Below are 18,013 nucleotides of genomic sequence, written 5' to 3' on the forward strand. Positions count from 1 at the left end.
TCCACTTCTCCCTCATCAGTGTGTTCAGTTCATGTACATTAGCCGCACCACTGTCTTCTAGGAGCGTGTTGACCATAGTCTTTGGAGAGTGCCCAGGGTTCATCCTCCTGTGCTTGGGCTCCCATATGATGACTAGACTGGCAGGTAGCTCGGGGTGGTGTAGACAGTGCCCTCTAGTTGCAGTCTTCTCACCTCAATTTTAGTGGAGAGCATCGGTAGGTTGTTACAGAGCTCAACGTTCGTCATGTGCTGTTGCCAACTCACGTCAAGAGCCATCCGGAGCATTCATCTATAGCAACCATCTAGAGACTTTCGCATCGTCTTGGTGAGTGTCCACGTCTCGTATCCATACGTGAGAATGGACTCTATGACTGCTATGAAAATCCTCTTTTTAAGCCCTCTGGTCAGGTTTGACTTCCAGATTTCCTTCATGTTGTTCATCGCCCTCCACGCCAGCGCCTTCCGTATCTTTATGTCCTTCTCCGAACTCATCATTCTTGACCCGAGGTACATGTACTCTGTCTTTTTAGCGTTTAGGTGAAGTCCAACTTTACTGCATTCTATTTCAACTTTTGTCAGTAGCTGCTGTTCTTCCTCTATCTGGTCAGAGAGCAGATTATAAAGTCCATGACAACCGTGGCGGATTTGTTCAGATCTTCTGACGAGTCCTTGAACACAGACAGTCCACCGATTTAAAGCAATCTTGTACCTGCTCCTCTGTCTCCCCGACCATCTCTTGGTTCTCCCTATCTCTGGATCCTTGCTCTTTAACCCCTGCCTGTATACAGGAAGGAAGAGATTTTCTGAAATCTGGTCTAGGAATAGAACGGTAGGCATTCCTCATCATAGTGTAGCAGTGGTCGAGTGTGTTGGGAGCCCCGGTGTTGCAGGAGATATGTTGACGATAATTGGGCAGAGATTTCTTCAAGCAAGCTCGACTGAAGTCCCTGACAATGACTGAAGGGCATCAAGCATCAGGGTAGGCTGTTTCCTGTTTGGTGATGGCAGCGTTTAGCTCTTTGAGTGCCTGTTTAAAATCTGCCCTTGGTGGCATGTAAACCGTGATCGAGATCATGGAGGAGAACTCTCTTGGTAAGTGGAACGGCCAGCACTTAATTGTTGGATGTTCCAAGTTAGAGGAACAAGAGTGTGACAAGACCACTGTGTCCAAGCACTAGTAAGAGTTTGTCATGAAGCACAGACCCTCACCTTTTGCCGTCTCTAGATCAGCAGTCTGGTCCATCTTGTGTATCAAGAAGCCCTCAGGCCTTACCGGCATATCAAGATGTCTGGAGTGAACCATAGTTCCATGAAATACAGAACGCAGCAAATTCTCAACTACCTTCGATACAGTAATCTTCTCCTGAAATCCTCAGTCTTGTTCCCCAGTGTCTGTACTTCTGCTAACAAGATGCTGGGTAGAGGAAGTTTCATTCTCCTGCATTTCAGTGTAGCTTGGACTACTCCCTCTCTTACGGCAATGGTGATGTATCTTTGTCTGCTTAAAGCTGAAGGTACATTGCCATTGCCTGAATGCCTGAAAGTTAAGTCTGCCAAGTCCTTCAGAAGTTTGTTAAATCGGTTCAAAAGTACGTTACTTAAAGGGAAATTACAAGCTGCAGGTTGCAGTTAGAGTAGTTCAGAAGAGGTAACTTTACAAGTTTTGTAGGATGTCCACAATGCATCGTCATGGTTCATCAGTGCCATCTTTCCTCATTGAAACCAATCATATAGTGGTAAACATGATTTTCTGCAGAGAAGATCTTGTCTCATAAGTCTGACTGCATTTTTCTGGGAAGGTAAAATATATCATATCTGTGGTTTACATGCAAGGCTTTAGACAACTCCTGTATGGTTGGTCCATAAGGATGGGGACATGTGGGATACCAAGGACAATTATCAAACCAGATCCAAAAAAGGCTTGGTGATAGGAGGCAGAGAGTAGTGTCAAGGGTGTTTTCCTGAATGGAAATCTCTAACCAGTGACATGCTGCTGGGACCATGACTCTTTGTCACATTTATAAATGACTTGGATGAGGATGTAGCCGAACTGATTAGTAACTTTGCTAATGACATAAAATTTGGTGGGGCGGAAATTAGCAGGGAAAGATGAGAAAGGATACAGATCAACCACGACCAGATGCAAATGTAGGTGGAGCAGATAGAATTTAATCCAGACAGGTGTGAGATAGTGCATTCTGGGACATCAGATACTAACAGGACGTAGACAGTAAATGGCAGGGACCTCAGCAGCATTGACGTCAAAGTGATTGGCGATTTACAGTTGGACTAACCAGGGAGTTGCGTGGGAAATGCTTCTGCGGGGCAAAGACTTATTTAGTGAGGTCTCTCTCCTGCAGAGCTCAATAAAAGCATGCTTGTTTCCCGAGTGACCAATAACAGTAATTCCCATGAGCATGGAGAGTGAAAACATTTGCTGTACGGTATGTCTGACCCAGAAAACATGTTAGATACAAAGCATGACTCAGAAAGAACCCAGTGGAATTTCCAGAGCGATATGAAATAATCTGGCAAGGTTGCGATTGCATTTTGCTCCAGCAAACATTCATATTCAACTGTTTAATTCCTTAATTAAGCAATGTTCCATGATAGAATTTGTATGCCACAGTAATTTTAGAATAATTAACATTAAAATAGTCTTTAAATATTCAGGTATGTTTGCAAGGATCATAAACATATACTTAAAATAAATTAGGATCTAAAGTATTCAGCTTGCAAATATTCTGGTGAAATGTGTATAAATACTCACAATCAAAGGTGGTAGTTTCCAGAGAAATGCTTGAAATGCTTTGATTCATTGTGAAGGGAATTCAGGGACAGGCTTCATGTGGAATGTGGGTGTAATATTAGAGCCATCAGTTCAAGCCCATCAGGCTTCCCACAAAGCCTCAGGTCAGGGCGAACAATAATATTACTCACCATACAGGTTAGTTTCAATGAAAGCTCAAATAAGTCATCTATGAAAAATACCCCAAAATCTGCAGCTCACAAGTCCTGGAAAATTAAAGTGAGTTTACAAAAGCTTTCTCTTGCTGTAACAAACTTTGCCATCACTACTTCTAAGCATTATTGGATTTTTGCCCAGGTGTCTTGCAGCTAACTACAGATTGGCTTTGATAGTAACCTTCCCACAATGGGCGGGAGGGGATGGCCATGAATGTAGCTATAAATTAAGAATGTGATGTGCATGTTCCTATCAGTGGGAACAATGTTAGCACACTTAACAGTAGACCAGAGAATCTGCTTTATACCGAATAGTTGCCATATGGTAAAGGGAGGTATGAGTTGATGTTTCTAGAGGGGCTCTGTATACACCCCCCCAAGCCTCTAATGGAATCCCTCAACTTCTACTTTACCAGCGACTGCCAATTTCTGCTTCTTCACCCCACATGCCTGAATTGGTGACCTCAACCCAATCCAAACAAACTGTTGAAACTTACCTCCTGAGAGGGCATATGTTGATGCCTAACCTGAGCGCAACTGTAGTAATTTACCCCATCTACCATGCCATCCTCTTGTTTGCTCTTTCCCAGGATGGCCAAATTTATTTCCCTCTCTCTTGAGATAATCATCACTCAATCCTCAGTTTCTGGCACCCTCCTCCCTCACACTACCCAAAACACTACCTATGAATTTCCCTGGCCGGAGTTTCTTGTTATTGTTTTTCCATCTGACAACAGGTGGTGAAGATAGGCAAGAAAATAAAAAAATAGATTATGATGAAGTTCTGGCAATAATCTCAAAAATCCTCATTAAGATTTTCTGGTAGTACTTCTCTTACCCTGTTCAATATGGTATCAAATGTTCTCAGTGTTTTTAGTGAAAAGTCTCCCTGAACAGCTTATCTGAGATGAAGAAGAAGTTGCCATTTATTGAAGTTGAGACTAGATTCCATATCCTGTATTGCTATTTATACCATCTCTAGGGGTTCCTGGTTTATCCTCCTCTTCCAAGATATGTAGATGAGGTTATAACTTTGTAACTGAAGTTCCTCTCCAAGAAATTGTAGAATTTCAGCAGGGATTCCATTTGCTCCCTAGGCCTTATTTTCTTTCGGTTCATGAAAGGCCTTTTCAACTTTTTCCCAGTCAGGAGTGGCATCAGGGGCTCTTCCCAATTGTTGCAATGGAAAAGTATCAAGGGCAGAGGAATTTTTCAGTGGATGCTGACAATCTTTCAACCTTTGATAAATTCACTTCCATTCTTAGCTCTGAACTGTGTAGGTCTTTGGATACTTGGGCCAAAGATGGCTTTGATAGTGCTAAAGACTCCATGTATGTCAAATTACAAACAAGTTGCTGCAGCTCCTGTGCCCTGTCCATTCACAGTCAGCCTTTTAGATCAGGGGTCCCCAACCTTATTTATACCGCGGACTGGTTTAATATTGACAATATTCTTGCGGACCGGCCAACATCGGGGTAGTGTTCAAGTCCAACAGAGCATGACAGAGAATGAGGAAAGGTGCAGCTGACTCATATCGTTTCATATCGCCAAATCACATCGTTTCCTCGCGGCCTGGTAGCATACCTTTGCGGCCCGGTGGTTGGGGACCACCGTTTTAGATTATGGGTTTTCCATTGGATCAATGTCCAGATTAATCAGAATCCACTGTACCTCAACTCTGTCCCTCCTTAAGCAGACCTTGCCTCTCCAGTCTCTGCACTTAACTGAAACGTAACATCCTGGTGAGTCTCTTTGGCACCCTTACCAGCTCTGTTACATGTTCCCTATTGTATGGTGAACAGGACTGCACACGGTACTCCAGCTGAGGTCTACCGCTGTTTATTTATTGAGATACAGCCTGGAAAAGGCTCTTCCGACTCCTTTAGCCACGCCACCCAGCAGTCCCCAACTTAATACTAGCCTAATCACAGAACAATTTAAATTAACCAATTAACCTACCAAACAGTATGTTTTGGGACTGTGGGAGGAAACCGAAGCACCCGGCGGAAACCCACGCGGTCAGAGGGAGAACGTTCAAACTCCTTACAGGCAGCTTCGGGAACTGAACCCGTATCGCTGGAAGTGTAAACTGTTGTGCTAACCACTATATGACCCTGCTGCCCCAGGATAACATTGGAGCATAACCTCCCTGCACTTGTATTCAGTAGTCTGAAGACCAGTACCCCATTTGCCATCTTAACTACATTACCTAACTGAACTCTCATCTTCGAGGATTAATACTCTTTAGGGCCCTATCATTCAGAGTGTGTCTTAGTGTAATTATTAAACCAATTACAAAACGCAACACCTCACATGCCAGGGTCAAAACCCTCCTGCCATTTTTCAGTCCATTTCACCAGGGCATCAAATTCACCCTGTAACCTATCACCCCCCACCCCCACACACACTGTCAACACTCCACCAATCCTTGTGTCTTCTGCAAACATACTGATCACTATGTCTACATCCAAGTAATTCATGACTTCTACAAACAGAATTAGGCCATTTGGCCCATCAATCATGGTTCATTTCATTTTCACCCCCATTCTCTCACCTTCTCCCCATAACCCTTAACACCCTTACCAATCAAGAACCTATCATCTCGGCCTCCATAGCTCTCTATGCCAAAAAAAATTTCCACAGATTAATTACCTTCTGGTTGAAGAAATTCCATCCCAGCTCAGTTTCAAAGGACTGTTCCTTTATTCAGAGACAAGGGACCCATCATTAATCCGTGTGGAACATCACCAGTCACAGGCTCTAATTGCAAAAGCAGTCCTCTACTATCACCTACGCCTCCCTAATGCCAAGCCAATTTTGGGTCCAATTTTCCAAGTTTCTCTGAATCCCATGAGCCTTAAATTTTTGGTCCAGTGTCCCATGTGTGACCTTGTTCGTGACCTACTACATCTACTGTATGGCCATTATTAATACACCTTGATAACTCCTCAAAAATTTCAATCAGATCAATTGAATGGGATCTTCCCTTGACAAAGCCATGCTGGCTATCTCTGATCAGTCTGTGTCGTTCTAAGTTTTCATTACTCCCACGTCTTATAATTTTTTACAATAACTTCCCCACAACTGAAGTTCGGCTCACAGCTCTGTAATTGTCAGATTTTCCTAACTGCCTTCTTGAAAGTGGCTTCCTCCAGTCATCTGGTGGCCAATGAAGATTTAAAAATGTCAGCTGGAGCAATCTCTTCTCTTGCCTCCCATTACAGTCCGGGATAAGTCCCATCCAGTCCTTGGGATTTATTCACCTTTAAACTCACCAAAGCACTGAGTATCTCCTCTTCGTTTATGGATTACTCTATACCTGTTCTTAACCAACAAGTCCACAACAGTCAAATCTCAATGCACTCTAGTGTCAAGCAAGCATGTGTCAATTTTTCTTGCTGCAATGCTGTAGCTCACCTCCAATAAATTTTGGGTGAATGTACTCTACAAGATATATGGAAAACTCTTCACTCTGTGCCATGTTTAGTTGAGAGCCAAGATCATCCCATCTTTAGTCATTGAACTGAATTAACTAGACAGATGAGAGCAAACTACAAATGATCATTAATTCATTCCCTGCGACGTACACAAAAAAGGGCCTTTATTCAAAATCTGCGAAAAGAAGTGCCTTTATCAATCTGCCCCCATTGAACAGCACAGCAACTCTGGTAGTGACACCCTGGACCATTTGAACCGACCTCCCTACCCAACCAGATTGGACAATGGTTACATATTCTGTCTAAACCAAGACTATCGCTATAGATTCCCCAAATTTACAGACAAGATAAATGAACATCTTCTCACAGGACATCCATAGGCTATGTTGATTGCATACCTGGTATCTGGCTCCTGAAACAGGACTGGTGGTCTGAGGTCCTTCCTGGCAAGGGACTCTACTAGGTGGGGAGAAGAAATGGATGCCATTAAAGCTTTCATTTGCAATTCCTGGCATATGACTATTCAAAATGAAAAAGGTTATACATTGGAATGCACTGAGAGACCTTACATTGGGAGCACAGGGAACTTCCGATTAAGCAGCTGAGGGGATGCACCATCTCTCTAATCAACCCACATGCTGCCTCATTGAGCAGCTTCTCATCGGCCATGACAGAACCTATAGAATGGACGAGGAAGCAAATCATCCTTGCTCCTGAAAGACAATCTGAGAAGTTGCTGTTTTCCAAATTTGAATGGAAGGTTACAAGGTCGTTCAGCTTCCTAGTTCTATGATTGCCACCTGGTGGCACATTGTTGCTATAAAAGCCATTTAAAGTGCACCTACCCACAACAACATTGCATCTTTTTACATCAAATTATTTATCACATTCATGAGATTTAAATATTGTAGGCAAAAACAACACTTACTGCGCATCCCATACCTGGTGATAGGCTACTTTCTCTTTAACTTCAGCAGGACCCCACAACGCTGATCGCAAAAGAGTTCAGGAGGTGATGAAGGTGATATTTCTAGCACAATGTGTGAACTGGAGGAGGGTCTATAGGTGCTGCTGTTCCCAAATACTTGACACCTTTGTCTTTCCAGCTTGTAAGGGCTGCAGATATGAGAGCTGCTGTTAACGCAACCTTGACAAGTTACTGCAGTACATCTTGTAGATACCAAACCAATTTGTGACAACAAGCTGCCACAGCATTTGGCAAACACCTGGTTATTTATTTCAGTAACGCTAGGTGAGAGTGTGCTGGGACATTGGAAACAACTTCCTCCTTCTTCTTTGAAATAGTGTTGTGAGATTTTACATCTGCCGGAGAGAGCAGATGGGCCCTCAATACACGCTGCAGTCTCTGAATAAATGTTTAAAGTAATGCACAGAAACAATCACCTGTTTAATATTTAAGGCGGTGTTGGGGGGCCCATCAAGCAACTACTTTGTCTAAAATAGTTTGAATTTTCTGTTTTTGGGCCAATCATTGCAATATTTTCAGGGCTAATACAGTCTCACATTTGCATAATGCCCAGGAGAGTTTCACTGGGTACAGAAATGTGATAGTTTGAAAAAACTAATCTAATGAGGTGTGAAGTAATATTAGCACTGTTTAAAATGTGATACAAAATGAAAAAGAATTGCTTCTAGCAGTAAAACTCGCTGACGCTGCTTTATAACCAGCAGAAGCATAGAGCTGATTTAGTTCTGCCAACTTGCTAGAAAGATGTATGGCATTACGTTTAGAAGGGAACAAAAAGGGAAATTACTGGAAATAGTGGATCAGACTGCATCAATGGGAAAAGGAACAGAGTCAACATTTAAAAGTTCAAAGTAAATTTATTATCAAAGTGCATATATGTCACCATATGCAACCCTGAGATTCATTTCCTTGTGGGCATTCTCTATAAATCCAATAACCATTATAAAATTAATGAACAACCAGCAACAACAGGGTGGACAACCAGTGGGCAAAACACAACAAACTCTGCAAATACTAAAAAAAAGAAAACAAAATAAATAAATAATAATAATAAATAAATAAGCAATAAATATCGAGAACATGAAATGAAGAGCCCTTGAAAGTGAGTCCATAGATTGTGGGAACAGTTCTGTGATGGGGCGGGTGAAGTTGAGTGAAGTTATCCCCTCTGGTTTAGGAACCTGATGGGTGAGGGGTAATAACTGTTCCTGAGCTTAGTGGTGAGTCCTGAGGCTCCTGTGTCTGTGGGCCCCTGATGATGGATGCTGCTTTCTTGGAACAACATTCAGTGTACATGTGCTCAGTGGTGGGGAAGACTTTATCTGTAATAGACTGGGTCAATTCCTTATTTATTGCAGCATTTTCCATTCAAGGGCATTGGTATTTCTGTACCAGGCTGTGATGCAGTCAGTCAATATATTTTCCACCACTCAGCTATAGAAGTTTGTCGAAGTTTTAGATGTCATACGGAATCTTTGTAAACTCCTCAGGAAGTAGAGGCACTGCTGTGCTTTTTCTGTATTTGCAATTAGATGCTGGGCACAGGACTGCTACTCCAAAATAATAACACCGAGGAATTAAAAGTTGCAGACCGTCTCCACCTCTGATTCCCCTGATGAGGACTGGCTCATGGAACTCCTGTTTACTCCTCCTGAGTCAATAATCAGCTCCTTGGTCTTGCTGACGTTAAGTAAGAGGCTGTTGTTGTGGCACCACTCAGCCAGATTTTCAACCTAAATGCAGAAATGTTTGATTATGACAGTGGTGTCATCAACAGACTTAAATATGCCATTGGAGCTGTGCTTAGCCACACAGTCTAAAGTGAGTCTACAGTGTAAAGTGAATAGAGCAGGGGGCTAAGCACACAGCCTTGCGGTGCACCTGTGCTGATGGAGACTGTGGAGAAGATGTTTCCAATCCAAGCTGATGGAGTCTACCAGTGAGGAAATTGAGGAACTATTTGCACAAGGAGGTATTGAAGCCAAGGTCTTAAAGCTCATTGATTAGTTCTGAGGGGATGATAGCGTTGAATGTCAAGATGTAGTTAATAAAGAGCATCCTGATGCATACATCTTTGCTGTCCAGATGTTCCAGGGTTGAGTGAATAGCCAATGAACTGGCATCTGCCATGGACCTGTTCTGCCAGGAGGCAAATTGGAGCAATCCAATCACTTCTCAGGCAGATGTTGGTAGGTTTCATCATCAACCTCTCAAACCACTGTGGATCTAAGTGCTACTGGACAATAGTGATTTGAGGCAGATCATCACGTTCTTCTTAAGCATCGGTATACTTGATTCTGCTTGAAGCAGGTGCATTCAGACTGCCGAAGTGAGATCTCTGTGAGCACTCCAGCTAGTTGATCAGCACAGGTCAGAGATCCTCGTACTTCTATCAGAGATATTGCTAAGGATTCCTAAAGCGTTTGCCTGCTCCCTTTATTGATTGTAAGGTGCCCCAGACTAGATCCCAAATTATGTACCCTGAACAAATCTTGCAAACCTTCTCATCCGAAATAGCATTTAAGTGAATGAAAGCTTGCAAAGCTGAATTGAAGGGTGGGGGTGGGGATGTTTCTATCAGATAAAACTGGGGATAATCTGGTCATTGAGTGAATAGGAACAATTAAAGGATGAGATACAGACAAAAGAACATGAACAAAAGAATGTGGGAGTTGTGAAATGTGCCAGGTTTGTTCTGTTCACATACGATAAATATACCTTTATATGTAGACTTGGCTTTATATCACTTCTTTATATTGAGGAACAGTATTCCCTACATTTTATGCTGTACTCATATAATATGCAATGATGATGGCTTTTAAAGATACAAAATAATTTGCTTTGAGTTTATATTTTTCTGTATATACATCAATATATTTAATTTGTACCCCATTAATTTGCACACCATGTCTGTTGCCAAGAACAATGAAATTAGGACAATTATAATTTTCTGTTTGTCTCTCAAAACACTTTATAGAAGAACATGTATTGCAAGAAGAACGGCAGTTATCTCTCAAAAACTGGTAACAATTTAAGGCCCTATTAAAAACACAAACTAAAAGAAATACAAATCATGAAAAATCCTCAAAATGCCGAATATTGACACTCATTTGTGCTTTATTAATTCCACACTAAAATATACATCTGATGTAATTAATGCAGGGATTTTTTTTGCAAGAGTATTGCAGGTTTCCAATTACACTGCAGAAAGTGAAAAAATCTATAGCACTGTCCTCCACACAATTACTTTTTTACACTTACTAAGATGTCACAAATATCTAATTTGTTTTGTGATGAATACCAATGTTTAACACTGAAGATAAGTGGCTGGTATCTAAGTTAACGCTAATGAGTGACTATAATCAATTTTAAATTAAGCTTCTAATTTTTCCTCTACCCTTCAATTTCTAACTGTTTTCTCCTTTACACATTCTCCTTTACATAAAATTCTGGTCTACTGCAGACCCTTGTTGACACTATTCTCTAACCTGCCTCTTTGATATCTGAAAGCATATTTATTTTCTCTCCCTCCTTGTACGTTTGTATAAGCTAACCCCTCATCTTCTTGGTACTCCAGAAAAATCAAAGCCTAAAAACACAGTAAGTCACAAACCTGACCTTACATATGGCTAATAAAAAAATAAGATTGTGGAAGAAAAGGCATATTATTGACATGGTTAGATAAGTTAGGCAGAGAATACAGAGAAGTGTCTACTGACAAACAAGAGAAAATCTGCAGATGCTGGAAATCCGAGCAACACACACAAAATGCTGGAGGAGTTCAGAAAGCCAGACAGTATCTATGGAAAAGAGTACAGTTGGCGTTTCGGGCTGAGGCCCTTCAGCAGGATCCTGTCTAATGGTACATTCTTGTGCCAGAAGGGATTAACCATTGTTCTCCTATAGGAATGTGTGCTACCCTCATTTCTATATCAGACATTGTACTTTACATCTTCCCAATTGCCCTTCAAAAGATGGTGGGGCGACGCCTTCTTAAACTGTCCACAAGGTGCTGAAGCAGAGCATTCAAGAATTTAGATCCAGAAATGATAAAATATAGCGAGATAATTGCAAATGATAATGTAAAATTTAGAAGAAATGTTGGAGCTGGTGTATTTTCCATACAGAGCCCGATATGACAGAGTCAGAGTCAGGTTTATTATCAGTGAGATATGATGTAAAATTTGTGGTTTGAGGCAGCAGTACAGGACAGAGACATAAAATTACTATAAATTATAACTGAAAACAGGGAATCATGAAGTAGTATTCATGGATTCATGGACCATTCAGAAATCTGATGGTGGAGGGGAAGAAGGTGTTTCTGAGTTACTGAATGCGGGTTTTCAGGGCTCCCGTATCTCCTCTCTGATGGTAGTAATGAGAAGAGCTGGCAGATTTGAGATGTTTTCAAAAGAAGCCTTCATGATTCCCTAGACTGCATCTTGTAAAAGTGCTTTTGATGGAAGGAATGAATTCATAAAATAAGATTGCACTCATGCTTGTGCCTTAATCTCAGATAATGTCAAGCTTTTTTGGTGGTGTTGACCCACATTCATCCAGATTTAAGGGGTAGATATTACAACACTCTCTAATCGTTTGCTCTGCAAATGGTGATGGGAAATATTTTAAAGAACAGGAGAGAAATCAATTGCCATGGAACACCGTGCTCCTGTAGGTACAGTGTTTCTGTGGCTGAAATAAAAATAAGGAAGTGCTGTTAGATAGCATCAATGGAGCGAGAAATAGAGTTAACAATAATCTCTCCACTGAATATCTTCCTGAATATATCCAGCATCTTCTGCTTTGAATTCAGATAACCAGGATTTATAACTTACAGATTTCAGTTTATCTGTTTATATAGTTAAAATTCTAGCCAGCAGTGGCTCCAAGGATATGACAGCAGCAGATTCGATGATTGTAATGCCAGCATGCACTGAGGGCTCCATTGGTTATATTATGGAGGAATTATATTTCTATGCTCTGGTATACAGGAATTAAGTAGAAATTTGCTTGACAAGATTTAGGATTTGAAAGTGCTTTTCTGTTTTTAGAAGAATATGTGTTAAAGTGAAATTAACTTGAAGTGGTAACTGGATGTTCAGAAAACGTGGAAAGAAATCATCTGATTATGAAAAGAATAGTTAGAATTACAGAAAAGACACCAGATGTTAGCTTGAAGTCTCATAAATATCTAAGGTTATGAGCCAAGAGTGCTAAAGACATGGACGTAAATTGGATGGATAGAATTAAGATGCAAATGCACATGGTCTCATTGAACAATAAACTAGGGTGATGGGCCTGTAGAGTCTATTACTGTTCCTACGTCCCAACTGAGAAAATACTTCCAAAAATACCCATATACCAAAACACACCAAAAGGGCTAATAATCTCCTCACTCCAGAGCTGATAGTCACTTCAGGTGAGAAAAAAGCAAATTGAAGATTGGTGGAAACACAAGAGATTCTGCAGATTTTGGAAATCTAGAGCAACACACACAAAATGTTGGAGGAACTCAGCAGGTCAGGCAGCATCTATGGAGATGAATAAGTAGTCGACGTTTCGGGCTGAGACCTTCATCAAGACTGGAAAGGAAGAGGAAGACACCAGTATAAAAAGATGAGGGGATGGGGAAAGTGATGAGTGAAGCCAGGTGGGTGGGAAAGGTGAAGGGCTGGAGAAGAAGGAATCTGATAGGAGAGGAGAGTGGACCATGGGAGAAAGGGAAGAAGGAGGTGTATGCTGTCTATCTGTTGGCCTCTTTACCAATTCATGATCTTGCACTGCACAAAACTCATCTATCAAAACTGAACACAATTTGGTAAAACTAATGACTGCTTAATTGAGTGTAGGAGGCTGCTTGTAAAATAGTTTACTGTATATACACAAGAGGTTCTGCAGATGCTGGAAATCTTGAGCAACGTACTCAAAATACTGGAGGAATTCAGCAAGTCAGGCAGCATCAATGGAGGAGCTGATAAAAAATTTCGGCCCAAAATGTTGACTGTTTACTCCCATCCATAGATGCTGCCTGACCCACTGAGTTCCTCAAGTACTTTGAGTGAGTTGTAAAATAGGTTGATATTTTTGTTTTGCTTTTTGTGAATAGGGAGGGTTATAAATGTAGGATGCGGAATCTTAATCTCTCCTGTATAACCTTCAGTCATTTGGAAAGAGAGAGAGCCAGCTGCATAAAAGTATAAAGAAAGATTAAATAAGCAAAATGATGAAGAAGTAAAGAGAATGATATACTGGACAAAGTAGGGAAAGTAATCAGAATCAGGTTTAGTATCACTGGCATATGTCGTGAAATCACAATGTAATACATGATAAATACAGAAAAATACTGAATTATGGTAAGTGAGGGCCTCCGTCGGTCAGAGGTGACCATGGATATTGTGTCCTAGCTGTCTAAATACGCAAACCTGGGCAGTACGATATGGAGAGCAAGTTGTTGCCCATGTAGCAAGCTCCCCCTCTCTGTGCATCTGATGAACTTAAAGGAACGGCAGAGACCGATACAGTTTGGTACCAGCAGTGTCGCAGGAGTTGCCAGTCAACATTGAACTCATGTATGTCTGCGTCAGGGACTCCAGCTCTCGATTTTTCCCTCGGGGTTCACTCCTGAAGCCTTCCCCAGGAGTGGATATAGTCGCAAGGCAGCGGAGGTTTGAGATCAGAGTTTTCCTTCTCCTGGATGAACTGCCAACCATGGCTGACGAGCCCCATCTGCCCAAAGCGACTGGTTTTAAGGTGCCAGTAGCCCATCTTTGCCCCTTCTCCTGTCAGTAGAAGTGGTTCCACCAGGCTTAGTAGCTAAGCCACACGTGGAGGCCAGGACCTGGACCTGGTTGTCAGAGGCTATTTAAGGCAAACACCATTGGGAGCATTTAATAGGTAATGGGAGCCTGTCCCCATTACCACCCCCAGCTATAACAACCTTAAGGAACCTACCTTACATTATTACAGTAAGCATTTATATGTATATTAAATCGTTAAGTGTAACAAATAGTGAAAGAACAGAAATAGAAAGTAGTGAGTTAGTGTCCATGGGTTCAATGTTCATCTAGAAATTGGATGGCAGAGGGGAAGAAGCTGTTCCTGAATTGCTGAGTGTGCACCTTCAGGCTTCTGTACCTCCTACCTGACAGTAATAATGAGAAAAGGGCATGTCCTGGGTGGTGGGGGGTCCTTAATAATGGGCACCACCTTCCTGAGCCACTGTTCCTTGAAGGTGTCTTGGATATGCCCTCTCGTCGCCATCTGAAATAAAGTAAATGACTGGCAATAAGGACCATGCAAGTGTGTAGAGAGGTTTGGAAAGAATGAATATGATGCAATAAATATATGAAAAAAACAGTCTGATTATCAGATTTGTGCAACGGTATTTTTATACAGTTGAAGTCTTTAATGTTGGGATATACTGGCTACCCTGCACTGGTGAGGACATGGAGTTAGGAGTCATGGGATATAAAGCACAATGTATGAGAAAATGTCACTTAAGATTAACATGTGGAATTCACAAAGACAGGAGTACAAGAGGGAATGCATAAGCATCTACAGTGCACATGTTAGATCCTCTACAGATGTCCTGAACACTAATTTTGCTTATTTATGCCTCAGACCATATCATTCTTGCTTCTGAATTTGAGGCAGTGGGTTCAAGTCCCAGTTTAAAAATTTGAACACAGCAATTTAAAAGGCCCTGCAGTGTGGACCTGAAATATATTCATTGCGGGAAGAACTATCATTTAGACAAGGTATTAAGATGAAATTCTGTCTGCTCTCTCAGATGTGTCATGGTCCCTTCTGGCAATCCCCCACCTTGCTATTTACCACAGGAATTGGGCCTCAATCACCTCATTTAATTTTCAATCACTCCCAGGTTCTACTAACCACACACACCTGCTTCCCATCAGAAACTGCAGGATAAAGACCCTGTGATCACAACAAGGAGCTGCCAGTTCATTGGTCGACTCGTGTATGAGTAACCCTCTTCCACGGTTCTTAAGACTATCAGTTCTAAGTCTAGCATCATTCCTGAATTTGCTACTAAAACCAAGACTCCTGGTAAAGATTCTCTTGGACACCAAATTCCACGCTCACTACGACTGTAACGCCTCCTGACTCAGCCTCCGTGCCCATGTTCAGCACTTGGGTTCGTTCCACCACCACGTCCTTGCAACAAGATGACCTGGTTTTACTTTGAAGAGGAGAGATGTTTACTGACCTTGACAAATATTTACTCTTTAATCTATTTCAGAATAAAATCATTTGGGCATCATCATAGTGCTAATCTCAGGAGACTGCTGACAGCGGATTGCAGAACTGTCATACACATTCAGGAACTGCCTGCATTAGTGCATTGATGTGAGATGCTATGGACATCCAGACACTTTGAAAGATACTATATAAAAACAGGATTGTCTTATTTAAATCTTGAAGTCCGATCCAATAATGCTGGAGTAATACTTCCTGACATCAGCCATGAACCTGTGTTTTAGGAAAAGGTGTCTTGCGTCGTTTCAGGTGAATTAATTGTTAGGATTTATATTCCAATTAATCATAATATATCTTAATAAGATCCTGTCTTGGTTAAACTTTGGCTAGGCTGGCAAATCTAAGCCTTTTGAGCCTTTCCTCACAACTCACTTCTTCATTAGGATTGATTTTCTGACTCTTGGCACTGCTTCCTAGCCACACATTAGACAGAAGAGTGATAAACAACATTTCCACTTACAGTTTATTTACAGTTATCATTTGTCCTTTCAGAAGCACATAATTGACAGAATGATAACAGTAATAAAAGGAGAATGCAGAACATTAGAGTGATGATATTTAATTAGAGAAGCTGCAAACGAGATCATAAAGACTATCAGTGCAACACTGATCCATTATCACCACTTTAAGGATCAAGGACCAACATTGTTCACCATACTTTATTTAAATATGTTAAGAATTTGCTATGGTGTGCTAGTGTGACACGCAATACAAAACAACAATATTTAACAATTATAAGAATAAAGAATAATATAAAAATAATCGGGGGGGGTTAATGAACAGATTTGGAATAAAATCTGCCATAAATACATAAATACCAGCATGTATTTACAATGTAAACAGCATTATAAAAGGGGATGAGACTTTGAGTTTAAAGAGGTCAAAGGTATAAACTGTTGCATGTACTAACTGTTCAATAACGAGTAAATATTAAGACCTAAAAGTTGGGGTGCTGGTTATTACATTACTATCAGTTAATTGCTAATTTCCAGAATGGAATACGATTTTAGGGGGAACGTTGACTCAGACCATGAGAGGCCTGTGTTGGACATTTTCATGCCTTACAAGGCGCTGATTGGAAGTCTGTGTGGGGTGCCATTCCTCGCACAGACTAGAGCAATGTGTGATTAAGTGCCTTGCTCAAGGACACAAACCACGCTGCCACAGCTGAGGCTCAAATTAGTGACCTTGAAATCACTACACGAACGCCTTAACCACTTGGCCACGTGCCCAACACTATGATTTTAACCACTTCCAAATTACCACACTCTGGAAGTCAAATTAAATATTTCTGGTTACGATTTCTCCCTCCATATGTGTTTTAGCATACTGTACAGAGTCTGCTGAAAGAAGGAATGGACTTTAGTGAGCAAGGAGATTTGTTGAAGAGGAGTCAAGTATGACTCAGTTAAGAAAGGGATAGGAGGGCAAGTTTAGTGGAAGTTGATGTAAACCATTATGATCATATTTGCAGTAAGTGTCCTTAAGTACTTAAGTACCCTATTTGTTCCTTGCCACCTATACCTACCGTGGAGCTCTTTCTCCTTCTTCTTAACTAGAGCCTCAATATCTCTCGAAAACCAGGGTTCCCCAAACCTGTTAGCCTACTGTGACTGGAACATACAAACTCCGTACTTTTGAGAGCCTCCCACTTACCAAGCTATGCCTTCACCAGAAAACAACCTGTCCCAATCCACACTTGCTAGATCCTTTCTGGTACCATCAAAATTGGCCTTTCTCCAATTTAGAATCCCAACCCGAGGACCAGACCTATCTTTCTCCATAATTATCTATTATGATCACTAGAACCAAAGTGATCTCCTACACACACGTGCCCTGTCTTGTTCCCTAACAGGAGGTCCAGTATCACACTTGCTCTAGTTGAGACATCTATATATTGATTAAGGAAACTTCTCTGAACACACTTGACAAACTGTCCCATCCAGCCCTTTTACAGTATGGGAGTCTCAGTCAGTATGTAGAAAGTTAAAAACACCTGTTATCACAACCTAAAGTTTCATGCAACAGTCTGCAATCTCTTTACAAATTTGCTCCTCTAAACCCTGCTGAATATTGGGGGGGGGGGGTTCATAATATAATCCTAATAACATGGCCATCCTTTTATCATTCCTCAGTTCCACTCATATAGCCTCCATAGATGAGCTCTCCAATCTGTCCTGCCCCAGCACTGTCATGACCTTTTCCCTGACTAGTAATGCCATCCCATCCCCTTTATTCCTTCAAGCTCTAGGAGGTGCAAGCCCTGCCCCTCCTGCACCCAGGTTTCACGAATGGCTACAATATCATTGTAGTCAGGGATAATGCTGCAGTCAATACGATTCTAAGT

The sequence above is a fragment of the Mobula hypostoma genome, chromosome 14, assembly GCF_963921235.1.
Source record: "Mobula hypostoma chromosome 14, sMobHyp1.1, whole genome shotgun sequence".
Lineage (NCBI taxonomy): Eukaryota > Metazoa > Chordata > Chondrichthyes > Myliobatiformes > Myliobatidae > Mobula > Mobula hypostoma.